The sequence below is a fragment of the Octodon degus genome, unplaced genomic scaffold (assembly GCF_000260255.1).
Source record: "Octodon degus isolate 3935 unplaced genomic scaffold, OctDeg1.0 scaffold00006, whole genome shotgun sequence".
In the NCBI taxonomy this organism is placed as follows: domain Eukaryota; kingdom Metazoa; phylum Chordata; class Mammalia; order Rodentia; family Octodontidae; genus Octodon; species Octodon degus.
In genome coordinates this window covers 25,982,535-25,994,450 of record NW_004524582.1, presented here as the reverse complement: position 1 = coordinate 25,994,450, position 11,916 = coordinate 25,982,535, and positions in this window count along the sequence as shown.

The following is an 11,916-nucleotide window of genomic DNA, read 5'->3' as shown; positions in this document are numbered from 1 at the left end:
ATTTCACTAAGAAATGGTCCTTCATTTATATTCCCCTTTTTTGTTTAGTTTTGTCAGAGATGGGTGTTCCATTGCCATTTAAATATCATGGGTGCATGAATTCAGCAAAATAATCCAACGTAGTCCAGTAGTCCATAATAGTAGTGGGTTCTTGATGAGCTCCATGCACATTAAAAGGGGCAATCTGATTTGTTTGCAATCCATCCACTATAACGTAACTCTCACCCGGGATCCCCCACAGGAACCTCCTCAGCAGCGCTCTGCCGTCACGGAGCAGATGTGGTGCAGTACACTTTCCATGTACAGCCAACACTCGCCCCACCTTCTAGCGCAGAGGCTCCAGCACATGCCGCCGTACTTGGTCAGGAGGAACATGACTGCTCTCCAAAGAGGTCTGAACCCCCCAGGTGCCCACAAGCAAAGCTCAGGCGAAGCACCGGACTTCCAGATCTACAAGCGAATTGAACTGCAAGGGCTGTAATCAGACAGAATTACATGAAAACAAGTGGCATACACGTGAAAACCCAACCTTTTGAATAAGAAAATAAGAACATACAAAGTGATCTGCCTTCACAGGACTTCTACTCCTGAGGTTCTAATGGTTCTTTATTATCTACACATAATAATTACAAAATTAATGATTTTCATGGTGACATTTTATACATGGCTTTATATTGCTTCTTGATGTGTAGTTATGCATTTCCACGATTGTTAGACGTTGACATAATTTTACTTGGAATAACTCATTTTGGCCTCCGAGAAGTTTCTCCTTTTCCACCTTGGATGCATAGGATTGAGCTAATCAGACTTTTCAGTTCACGTCACACTAACTTTTTTAGGCACTCGTAAGTATGTTTGTTTTCTCTTTTGAAAATACATATTTTCATGCCTTCCATTTTACATGACCCAGTTTCACTTCTATTTCTTTCCTCTGCATAGGCATCCATGAAAATGTGTTTTGGAATTTTACCTCTACTTGTGTGTTTCCTTTTCCTCTATGGATGGAGAAGGGGATACAGCCCTGAGCAAACAGTCTAAATTCTCATTCACCTCCCACCCCCAACAACTTTCTGACAATCTCCCAGCTTTGTGTATTTTTAATTTTCACACCATAAACATCAAACATGCATATATTTTGCATATTATGTGTCTTTTACATTTTTATATACTGTAATTTAATATAGTTTTCATGAGGGAAGGAAATCTTGGAGTTTCACGGCCCCCTGCGCTCAGGTGTGAGTGGAGCTGCAGGCGCGCAGGCCAAGACTGTGGACCTGCGACCGAGCGTCTGAGGTGGTGAATAATAAATAGCTCTTCAAGGCAGTAAAAAATGGCCTATAATAAAACTACATTGTAAAAAATGGGAAAGAAACAAACTGGAAAAAGGAAAAAAGTTGTGGGAGCAGAGCCTGAAGAGTTTGTGGTGGAATAAGTACCGGACCGATGTGTAGTGAATGGGAAGGCGGAGTATTTTCTAAAGTAGAAGGGATTTACAGGCGCTGATAATACATGGGAACCTGAAGAGAGTGTAGACTGCCCAGAGTTAATTAAAGCATTTCTTAATTTGCAGCAAGTTGGTTAAAAAAGATGGTACAACAAGAAAATCTTTATCTGACAGTGAATCAGATGACGGTAAGTCAAAGAAAAAAGAGATGCTGCTGACAAACCTAGAGGTTTTGCTAGAGGTCTTGGTCCTAAACGAATAATTGGCACAATAGGTAGTAGCGGAGAAGTGCTGTTTCTTGTGATATGGAAAGACTCACATGAGGCTGACGTGGTGCTGACAAAAGAGGCAAATATTAAATGTCCTCAGATCGTAGTTCTCTTTCATGAAGAGAGACCAACTTGACATTCTTGTCCAGAAGATGAAGTTATCTATATCTATAATTTTTTTCTTTAGCATTTAATTTAAAAGATCATTCATCACTATATATATATATATATATATATATATATATATTGGTTTTGATTTACTAGTGCGGAAAAAACATTCTAATCAAAATCAAGATTAATATGTCCATTTTGAAAGTACTATTTGGGGGAGTTGTTGGGTTTTGTTTGTTTTGTATCTATAGCACTGGTTACTTTGAACAAATAAATAAAGCTTTTGTAGTTGCTTCCTTTATCAAAAAGAGCATTTGGTAGCCTGATACATTTCCTCTGCTTCCCTAAATGATGGAGAAACTGTCCATAGTCCAAATCAAAACTCACATTGCAGCTCATATGCTTAAGGACCATTCTGAGCTTCTTATTTGTGTGTGTATAAATAAAATTCTTATGTAAGTGGAAAAGCAAATCTTGCCATGTCATTTACTGATGAGTCCATAACTTTTGGTATATACTCTGTTGTATAGCTTGCTACATATTTATAACAATGAACGCGTAAATACGTGAAACCATGGCCAGAAAGCACTTCACTTTAGTTATAGCCAATGGAGTTGAATGTGCATCGCAGCTGCGAGGAGCCCCGTGAGCACCCGATTGTGTGTGAGCTCTTAAGGTGAGGTGCAAAAGAGAGGTAGGGTGGAACAAACTGATGTTTAGACACTGGGGCAGCTCAGCCGTTCTGGAGATCTGAGAAACACTCAACTGGATGCAGGATGATTCGAAATGGTATAGCTAATTTAACCTCAAGGAAATGGATATTGGCTCTTGTAACTTTATTTCTTGTATAAAGATTTCATAGTGGAAAGATGTTTACGTGTACATTTGGAGATAATTTTGTTGAAAATATATTAAGTTTTAAGATGTCATATGAAATTGTTGCTTAATGATTGAATCATAAATTGGCTGTCATAGAAACGCATAGTAGAAAAAGAAACTCTTTTAAGACCTTGAGTATAAAAGCTTTTACCTTTCGTTTTATTTATTTACTTAATGCAAAAGCCCACAAAATTTTCTAACAAAATAATAGAAAATAGCAATAGTTAATACATTGCCTTTTGTTAACTTCAAAATAGCTACTCAGAATACAAGATATTGGCATAAAGATTTATCCAAATAGTATTAGCATAAACCTTTCTTTTCAATGAACTAAGAAAAAAAGTAGCATAACTACATAACTGCCATGTATTTTTTCTTTAGCATTTAATTTAAAAGACCATTCATCACTTTTGTTTTAGCAAAAGGGAAAAAGATAAGCTTTCACCTAATGATTCCAGAAGAAAAACAAAGAACAATGCCCAGAGAGGGGAGAAAAGACATGTGAAGCCAGGGAGACCACCCTTTTCCAACTGCTGCTCCAGGGCTCTGAGTACACCCACTGCCTGCCCAGGCATAGGTGCAACCGATTAACACCAACAGCTTTGCTTTTCCTTTCATTTTGTTTCATTTCTTCTTTTCTTTTCTTTTCTTTTCCTTGTATTTAGGCCCAGGGTCTACAGGGTGTACAGGGTCTCACTATGCACATCGGACTCGTAATGATCCTCCTGTTTTCAACCACCCAAGTGCTGAGATTACAGGCATGCACCACCATGCCCAGTCTCAATTGCTGTCTCAGTGCTTCCCAGAGGCAGGGCCATGGCATGCTAGGGGTCTAACCCTGCTCCCTGAACCTGCCTAAGCAGAAGCTTTAGTCAGCTGAGCTGTCTAGCCGGCTTTTTAATACCAACAATTTAACTTTCCAAGTTGAGTTGTCACAGAGGAGTGCTCACCTCTCTTCTGATGTTTTTCTGAAGTAGAGGAACTGTGCCCTTTCCTGGAGGAGAGATGCACACATACTCTCCCACGCTGCTGCTTCCGCCTTCCCTGCATTGGGGGTGCTTTGACCTTGTCCATCGGGGGATGAAGAGAGGTCTAGAGAACTCACACTCAGCTCCCATCCCTGGCAAATTTTCACTGTGGCCTGTCTCCAAGTAGTACTCACTTCTCCCCTGACTCCTAAGAGGTAAAGTCTAAAACTCTGAATAGCTGTGAGCAATGTTTACTTTCTTGGGCACAATCATGTTAAAACCAATCGAGTAACATTTTTGAACGATGCCTATCCATACAATAGTTATTACCAAAATCTATTCTTTCTCCTAGTTCTGAATAAGATTCAAATACTGGAACAAAAAATTGTGTGGATGGGCTTTGTGAAAGCTATCAAATACCAAGACAGATTTTTTAGCATATAAATTTTTGCCTCATAAATTTGGAAGGTGTTTGAAATTCTTCATCACTTGTAGTTCAGCCAGTAGCCTTCTCTTGTTGTTGAATGACTGCTTTTCTTGGAAAATCATCTGTCATACTGTAAGATTCTTAAGCACCTTAGAGCTCACCAGGAACTTCAGACGCATCAGTCCCCTCATTATTAGATCATGCATATTTATTTTTATATTATTAATGTACAAGATTCATTTGATATGATTTATTGTTCTAATTTAGGTGTTCAAGTGAGTCATCTTCAAAGGAGACCCTTGAGAGTATACTGGGTTTATGAAGCAATAAAACTTGTTAAAAAGTTTATAAACTGTAAATTAATAGACATCAGTTATTATTACCAATAGTAGTAATACTATAGGGTTAAATATGTTGTCATTACTCAAGTCATTGGGGTATCCTCATAGGGCCTGTTGATGTTCCGTGATGTCTCTTATAATGTCTCGTATAATCATCAACTTTAGAAGACTGATTCTATTTTATTTTAATTTCACATATTCATCAGAAGTAATCTTCCTCCTATTGTTAGGAAACACTGAGTGATCCATCAAGGACATCTATTCTAATGTGTAGATAAGTGTGCTTTGTTTGTTTGTATTTGCTATGTTTGGTGTCCTGTGCCCCATCCCATCTGGCTTTGTTCAGGATCATGTACAATAAACTTCAACCCAAAGGACAGCATCCTAGAAACAGACACAGATCTCCTTCAGGTTCTGGCTACCCTGAACAGAGTGCTAACTTATTCTAGCTTTATGATTTGCTATTTCATGATCACCCCAAGATGCTTGAAACATTGCTAAAAATGGATCTAATAATAAATATGTAGCATCTAAATGCTGAGGTAAGAATGACACATAAAGGAATTGGAATGAAGTAGAACTTAAGAAAAGTTCATAAATATATATATATATATATATATATATATATATATATCCTATCTAGGCACTCTCTACTTCCTCAGAGATATCTTAGCAATGTGAAATTTATTTTGATAAATATATGTATCATATGGTTTCTTGATTACTAGGCCAAAATCCTTATATATCAGTATCATACCTGAGGCTCAACAAAGAATAACTTGCATTTAGGTAGCTGGTCTAGAAGGCTGTCTGTAGTAACAAAGGGGAGCGCTCACAGCAGGATGGGTTTCTAAATTTTTCAAAAAAGGCTGGGCTGTAGCATAATGCTACAGGGTCAACTTTCCCCTGAGATATGGAAATGTCATTTCCCCTTACTGCTTCTTTCTTTCCACTCTTCCCTTTCTTACTTTGTGCTTGATTTGACTTTCTGCTTAATTTTAATGCTAGACAGACCTCAGTCTTGAAAACAATGGCCTCTGGCGATTTACCTAAGGCCTTTCTCACTGGGAGATTTTACTTTAGGTTCATCACTGTCCCTTTAGCAGTGACAGCTTGCAGGCCATGGTCCCTGTGCTATACAAGTGTCTACATACAGTAGAAAGAGATGCCAAAAGGACATGGCACATTGGGCTGTGACTCTTTTGACCCTGAGTCTACAGAGGCATTCCTCAGCTGCCTTTGACTTTCACCATTTAGGAATGGTGCCAAAATTTGGGAACATTTCAAAGAAGAAAAACACTGTGAATGGCATAGAGCATGAGATTTTGAAAGGATAGTAAAACACATGTAGATAATGACAATCCTAAAGCAGGCACCTGGGATTAGACGTTTTGCATTAGGAGCCCTGTGGCATAAGTAAGCACCATTTTACTAAGAGGCAAATCTCAGGAATCACAGTCAGCAGATGCAACTTTACCACTTTTCGTACAGCAACAAGGTAAAAATTTTTAAAAAGGTGGACTAAAATTCCAAACACTTCTTGAAACATCTTTTCCTAGAACTGCCTGTCTTACTATACTTTATTAATTTTATTGAGAAACAAATAGCAATGAGACAGTTTCAAAACCGATTAGTAGGACAGTTTCAATAATTAATAAATTACATTTGTTATCTTCTTAGTGGTTATTCATAGTACAAGATGTAGACATGCTATCCTGTCTAAACACTATTAGTACAAATCTGTCTCCTCATTGAATTAAAAGAAAAATAGCTGTATATCTATCCTATTTTGTATATACAGAAACAAAATAGTCCTTCATTTGTATCCTCTTTTTTTGTTCAGTTTTGTCAGAGATGGGTATTCCATTTGTCATTTAAATATTGTAGGTGTGTGAATTCAGCAAAACAATCCAATATAGTCCAGTAGTCCATAATAATAGTGGGTTATCCATAGGACTGGCAATGTCAGAATTTGTTGACTTGAGCCTTTTACAGCTGAGCATATTGATATGGCTTTACTTTTATACCTAGTTTTTATACTTTTTTGATCAATGGTTAAGACCAAGATAAAGCAAGACCTATATAACAAGTGATGTAAATTTTTTACCTGACAAGGTCAATCAAATCCCCTCAGGATTTGCCCTGAAACCCTGTATGGCTATTTGTAGATCTTTTGTCAGTGTCAGCCATGTGGATGAGTCACAGTCATTGCTTGACCAATTTGTTCTCTGTGAAAGCCTGAGAGAATGTTTTCTCTCCATGTGACTCTTCTTAGGTACACTCTACATCATCAATCACTTTCCTCTGTGGTCCCATAATCTCCTTGATGAGAAAATTTGGGACACAACTGAGTTACAGTATGTTACAGTACAGGTTCTCCTATGTCTTGAGTCCTCATGCCTGTCTTATTAATTCTGGATTTAAATCTTTAAAAAATAGAGAATAATTGGCACTATAAATAATAAACTGCTTTTTGTTTAGATAAATATTTGTGTGATGATACATTACAAAAAGAGTTGTTTACTCCTAGTAAAAGTAATATAATACTTCATCCAGGATATGCAGTCCATACTGTATATCTGAATAGTTTCTTAGTTATACTTTTTAAGAATACATTAAAGAATCTTCTAGTTTTTTTATAACTAGCCTGTTAGCTTTATGAGGTCAAGGCACATATCTTTATACCCTAATGAGTGACACAGAAAATCGATAACAGTATTTTGTTGGATAATTGAAATGATGAATAAATGAATAGATGAAAGGATAGAAAAGGGCTGGGGAGATAGCTCAGCAGGCTAAGCACCTGCTTGGTAAGTGCACGAACTCAAGTTCGATTGCTGGTATCACATGCTTTGCAGGCTCCCAAATCAGGTGTGGTGGTGTATGACTGTAGTTCCAGTACTGGGGAGGCTGAGACAAGAAGATCACTGTAAGTCTGAGCTGGGTAGTGAGACCCTGTACCAAATAAATATTTTTTAAAGAAAGGCAATGTGAAGTAGGGGATTGAAGAATTAATTCACTTACTATTAGATGTTAGTGTTTCATCTAACACTAATTAGATGAATTAGTGTTCTGACTCTCCTTACCGTAACTGTTCTATATTCTGATGTTTCCATCTACGACTTATAAGTAATAGCAGTCATTATATCTAGTAATATAATGTATGCAAAATACTTATTATAATACCAGCACAGCAATTGTCAGAGAAAGATCACGTTCTATGTATCGATGTGTACCAGGCCATCTGTTTACGCACCTATGCTAACAGTCAACAGCTTTATCTTCTGACCAATTCTGGTTTGGAATTAAGAGTAACAGCGAAAGATGATGATACTATGCTCAGACTCATTTGCTTTAGGATCATAATTGAAGTCACTACCTCATTTGGGTATAAATTTCACTTAGAACAACAGAGCTAATGACAGCAACTCCCACTCCACATCCTCTTTCTAAAAGCAAAGCTTTCGTTCCTCAACACAACTGGAACCAAAATGCAATCTACTTTATATACACTTCTGACTCTGTTTCCTTCTTCATGATTTAGATTTTTCTGAATTTGACTATCTCTGTAATGTATGTGTTTATATGAATCTCTAAAGCTCAAAGGCAACATGTTTAAAATAGCACTCAGTTTCAGCAAATCATTTACTACGTCTACATTTATCTTATTTGGCATTCCCTGCTTCAGGTAATAATTTTTCTATTTACACAGGAAATTATGAAGGACCTCACAAGATAGCACATATTTCTCTCTCTTATTCATTCCTCATACCACATATGAAACTATTACTTTTGATTTTTTTGTTTTGTTTTGTTTTGTTTTGTTTTTGTGGAACCAGGGATTGAACTCTGGCCCTTACACTTGCCAGGGAAGTGCTTACTCCCCTGAGCCATCTCCTCGGCTCTACTTTTGACATTATTAATGCCAAAGTGAGCCATCTCCCCAGCTCCACTTTTGACATTATTAATGCCAAGTACTCCAGGTTACAGCTTAAGTCCTTCTGTATCATTTAAATAACTGAACATTTCCTGAGTCTAGCTCTGGCATGCAAATGCCAGGAGGATCGCTACCACGCCTCCCCACTGGATCACCAGTCCTGTATCCAGCCCTGCTGCTCCACACTGAGACTGTGTCGGGAAAGGCTGAGCTTGGTCTATGGGATACATGCTGCAGCTTCCATTCTCAGCAAAAAATAGGCGCTCCACCTTGAGTGGAAAAAGGTGGAGTATGAAGACGGGAGAAAAATCAAAACCGAGTAAATCCAAGAAGGAGAAATTCTTATCAAAGGAGAGAACTCTAGGCCTAAAGAGTCTTCAAGAACTGAAGGTGTTTGTAGTAGAAGGCTCCAATAAGGTCCAGACCTTCAGTAGTGGAGAAGAAAATGGTATTCTAGCCTGGACACATGAAACCTCAGGATTTCTAGGATAAAGAAAATTCTAGATTCCTTTCTTGTTCATAGAACATAAATTGTTAACTAAAAAATAAATAGATAAATACACAACAAATTTATTGCAACGGGTAATCATGAGTTGCTTTTTAAACAGAAAGTACATCATACCTATAATTTACCAGAAACATCATAATTAAATTTACTTGGGAAGCTAGTACTTGATACTGTAATTTATGTGCCCCAAAAGTCATCAAATGCATATTTTTCCAATGACACACTTGAGCAGGTCAGATCACCAAGCTAATTTTACGATTATCAGCAGAGACTTGGTACATGATTTCTTTAGCCTCATCAAAAAGTCAGGGATAAGGAGAGATATATCAGCTGAAGGAAACATGGAAAAATATTCACTCTCTCTCAAACACACAACAGAGACACAAACACACATACCATTATTCATAATTAAGTATTTGAGCAAAGTAAAACAATACACAATAGAAAATGCCTTTAATGTTGATATCCTCCTTTGTCTTTTTCACCAAAATATATTTTTAATTAATTTTATTGTTAAAGAAATGGCAATGAGACAGTTTCAAAACAGGTTAGTAGGACAGTTACAGTAATTAATACATTGTATATTGTTCTCATAGTATTCATAGTACAAGATGTAGACATGATTTCTTGTCTAAACACTATTAGTACAAATCTTTATTCTCATTGAACCAAGGGAAAGTAGCTGTATATCTATTCTAACTCATTTGCATATATGTATATATGTATATTTTTTCACTACAAAATTGTCCTTCACTTATATCCCCCCTTTTCATTTAGTTTTTCCAAAGATGGGCATTCCATCACCATTCAAGTATTGTACTTGCGTGAATTCATCAAAATAATCCAATATAGTCCACTAGTCCATGACAGTAGTGTGCTGTCTGCAGGACTAAGTTAAGAAGAGCATGGAACAACCTCCTTTGAAATAAATGTACTTTATATAACAAGCTATCTTATTAGAATCCAAATATCTGAGTACAATTATAGACAATAACATATAAATAGAATGGCACTTGGAGTTTCACCCTTTTTCCTGTAAAGGTGAGCAGCTAGAAGAGGCTGACTCACACGGAATGCCATCACCCCACAGGTGCAGCGCAGAGCACTGCAGCTTCAGAGGGTGCTGGGCTTTCATTTCTGCCACCTGGTTTTGCTATGGAAAGATGGGGGCAGGGAAGACATGTCCAGGTAAAAAGCCTGAGGAAGTAAAGACAGAGCTATTAAGTTAAAAATTCAGAACTGAAACTAAATAAAATAACCAAATCAATGAACATCTCCATTACGAAGTTAGGAAATCGTATATCACCCTCTGTCAGTCTAGAGAGCCATTCATGGAAACATCGAAGAGAAACTCTAAAGCAAGTTACATTCTCCACTAGCTGAAACAACACAAGTTGGAAAGAAAGTTGGACTGTATTATACTTTTCTGATTGCTTGTTTTTAAAAAAAGACAAAGACGAATTTAATTGCCAGTGTGGACTTTCATCTTCATACTGAAATCTCATCATGGTTTCACTGAGGTCAACCAAGTTGAGCCAATGGAGAGCAGATTTTAGTGAGCAGAGTGCAGAACTCTGAGTTGTGCCTGACCACTGTACCCTATAATAGTCTTCCTTCACTCTCATCTTCTGTAGATCAGGGAGTAGAAACATGCTTAGAGGCATTCCTACCTGTGGCCAGGGTGGTGCACACACACACAATCCCAGCACCCAGGATGATGAGCAGGAGGCTCTCCATAATGTTGAGGCCCATCTGGACTACATAGTGAGTTCAAAGCCTGCCTGAAGCACACAACAAGACCTTATCACAAACTGGCTAAAATCCCCCCCCCCGACCCCATTAGACTAAAACAAGATTCATGGCTACCTAGATAAACACCAAGAGACCACAAACAAAACTAAAGAGCAGTGGTGGCAGTTAAGCTACACAGCCCTCTTGACTGGCATGAAGGTGCCTAAGGAGTGAGAATAGCATACTTCTGGGTGAGTCTGGGTGGGAGATCTTGGGTGCTCTGTTGGGACCTGGCTCCTTCCTCTGTGGCCGTCTTGCCCTGTTCTGCCTCCTGGTGGCCATGGTAGGGCAGCTTCCCTCTGCTAGGCTTTCCACACCATTTCTGCTTCATTGCCAGCTATGCAGGGACAGAATCCTCTGAAACAGTGACAGCAATAAGCCTCTTCTACTTTGTCTTATGGATGCCAGGTACTTTGTTTCAAAGGTGAGCAAGTTGACCAATGCCCTAACATCATTTCTTTTCCATTTAATTGAAAAGAATTAGACTTCATCAAATTGTAAGTGGAGAATACTATATAAACTGTGCCACATTTAAAAATTCTGAACAGATGATAAATAAAAACATGGTTTCACTAATTTAAATCAATGATCACAAAGCTTTTTTGAATAGCTTTTGTGAAACTAAAATTGATCTCTGCAGAAGCAATGAGATAAATTCATACCACTCTAAGTATACACTGTCAATTATAGATACATATTCCTCAAATTAAAGGACTTCCAGGGACTGGGGAGGGAGCTCAGCGGTCTAAGTGCCTGCCTGGAAAGTGCAAGGCCTTGGTTTAATCCCTGGTACTCCATGCTGTCCTGGCCTCTGAGGCTGGGTATGGTGGCATACTACAGAGACAAGACGGGAGGGTCATTACAAGTCTGAGACCCTGTGCCACATGAATGAATAAATAAAAGACTAAACATAACAATGACATGAAAATAAAGGAATTTCAAATTTTAAATATAATAGAATGTGCCATGCTAAATTATTATACTATATGATTAAATCAAAATAAGTGGAATTCAAGATTTTGCCGAAAGAAAACACAGTGCACTGTTAATTATTGGAAATTAATAAATCAATTTTGGTAAACTGAGCTGCACTTTAATAATATTTGGAAGCAATGAAGATGGAATTGATTTATATAACAATAATTGGATGAAGTGAAGGTGGTGCTTCTGGCAATTTTCTAGCCATTCTGGTTGCCAACAAAAATAAAGAAGGAAAATATATGATTTGAAATTTGACATAA